The sequence below is a fragment of the Apodemus sylvaticus genome, chromosome 21, assembly GCF_947179515.1.
Source record: "Apodemus sylvaticus chromosome 21, mApoSyl1.1, whole genome shotgun sequence".
Taxonomy (NCBI): domain Eukaryota; kingdom Metazoa; phylum Chordata; class Mammalia; order Rodentia; family Muridae; genus Apodemus; species Apodemus sylvaticus.
In genome coordinates this window covers 13,660,045-13,662,664 of record NC_067492.1, presented here as the reverse complement: position 1 = coordinate 13,662,664, position 2,620 = coordinate 13,660,045, and positions in this window count along the sequence as shown.

The following is a 2,620-nucleotide window of genomic DNA, read 5'->3' as shown; positions in this document are numbered from 1 at the left end:
AAATTCCTGCCCACATCAGCTGTCCTGCTTACACTGGAGCTCTCCTCTTACCATGGCAACAGTGTTTTCTGAGTGGACCAACTACTATTTATCGTACATTATTATTTGCAGATAAGAAACCACCAAGCCTTGTTGATTTATTATCTCAAACATTTGTCTCTTCTCATGTTTCTTGTTACTCTAAGTCTTTAGAAAGTCATACTAGAAATCTACAAAGGATTTTTAACCTACTAACTATCTTCAACCTCTGATATTATTATTATTAACTATTATTGCTATTACTATTATTTTGTTAATTTAGAGAATATTGAATTCATGGTCTTATTAGGTAAGTACTTTGCCACTAAGCTACATTCCTATCTTATTTTGTATTTTAAGATAGGTCTTCGATAAGTTACTCTTCCTAGAACTAGTTTTGTGGACCAGGCAAGTCTTAAACTTGAGAGTCTCCTGATTCCACTCCTGACATGGCAGTGAAACATGGCCATGCTCAGATTCTCCTTGTTTTAATTCATTGAGATTTCTCATTGTTGTGTGACCATACTTCTAAAACTACCACAAACATCCAGCCTGCCATGTGAGATCTTGCTGAGATTCTGAAAGGCAACATGTCTTATACAGGTGGATGGTCATGAATGCCAATCCAAGATGCAGAGTCCTGGCTGACACTGTTTGTCCCCTTTGTAGGTCTTTGCCCTCCTTCATTGGCTGCCCCCACTAGTTTGAACTCCTAAATTTAAGCTGACATGCAAAGACCAAAATGGTCAGGGCTGCTCTTATTCAAATTTCCTCTTCTACTTGAGATTCCTCACACGGTTATTTCTGACCATATTTCTTCATCTTAGCATTCGCTATCTTTCACACGAAGAACACTGCCTGCTTTCATCCTGCCTTCCTCCTAATCCTCACTCATCCTTGAAGGTACACTAAATCTCCATGTAATCATGCCCACGAGTTCCAAGCCCGTCTCTAGTCTTCTGGGTATCCACTTTCTGGTACTTGTCCCAGGGACATCTAACTGTCTGCCATTTTTATGGTGTATCTATTCTGCTCAACAAACTAGACAGTAAGCAGCCAGTGACAAAGACTGTACTTATTTACATCACAATGACTGGCATTAGTGATTTTTTTAAACAAATAGAAAAACAAGATGGTTATTTTGTATTTTTTTTTTAATGAAAATCATAGCTTCTGAGGGTCGTCACCAAGGGTGGCTGACATTTCCCACATACATCCTTGCCCTTCCACATACCAGTAACTTCAAATTTCTGTGACCAAAGTATGTAACAGAAATAACTCCTGGCAACAGAGATTTATTTTGGGTCATGGTCTCAGAGGGTTTCAATTTGTTAAGGTGTGGAAGGCATGGTGGAGTGGAACTGTATGGAAGTGTATGATAGTGGAACTGTATGGAAGAGATTCTTCATATCGTGGTGGACCAAGAATCAAGAGAACACTAGAACCTGGAGCCAAGTTATAACCTTTGAAAGCCTATCAGTTAGTGAGATGCTTGCTCCAGTGACATCACACTGTGGGGTCTTAAAGATCCCACAGCCTCCTAACACAACATCCCCAGCCTGAAAATGAGTATTCAAACACACAAGCCTATGGGGTGCATTTCGACTCTGAACAATCAGGTATAGAATGTTGTCATTTGCCTTGTTAGTAGTGGCTTACTATGGGAGTCTCATCTTACAACTTCCTTTATTAAAGATGTTCCTGATTGTCTCTAGTTAGTCTGGTTTTTTTTTTTAATGTCATTTCTAAGCACACCACAATCTTCTTTTGCAATAGTACAAATGACATTTGAACTTATTTTGATTTTGCTGCTTTCCACATTTGCAGAGGATTTTGGACCCTTGCATGCTCTCACCCACTTTGTATTGAGTCTGACCACATGACCTCTGTTAGCCAATCTAAAATCAAAGGGAGAAGGACTGTGTATTGGCACACATATTATTGTAATTGATCAATAAATTCCAATGGTCTCAATAAGAGTTGATGTTTCTTTCCATGGAGCACTTAACAATGTCAGGAGATATTTTCATTTTCAACATCTAGGCATCTAGATTTCCTGGCATCTAGTGGGAGGAGATAGAGGTGCTGGGTAATCCCCTATAAAGTAGAGAGTAGCAGTATTGTAGAGCAAAGAAGTATCCAGTAGCAAAATATTAATGAAACAGAGGTTCAGCAAACTTGATACCCACCAATGTCATCTAAGCAAGTTCCAGTCCAAATGGGAAAATGGGCTTTGGCGTGAACATTTCTTGGAGAGCTTCACAATGCTGGATTTTGTCATCTCTCCTCCTTCACTGTTCTTTCAGCAAATGGGTTGAAAATGCTGTTCCCATAAAAAGACAAAGGAATTAAAGAGGCACTAGATGCTGAGGCAGTGAGATGGCTCAGCAAACAAATAGTGAGCACATAAACCCAACAACCTTACTTCAACCCCCAAATACACAAAAGATGGAAGGAAATAATTGACTTCCAAAAGTTGTCCTCTGTTCTCCACAAACGTGCTATTGTACCTGCATATCTGAACTCTCTGAATGAATACATAGATACATTTTTAATTTATGTCCTATCCTTACTAATGCCATGTCAAATATCCACATTCAAT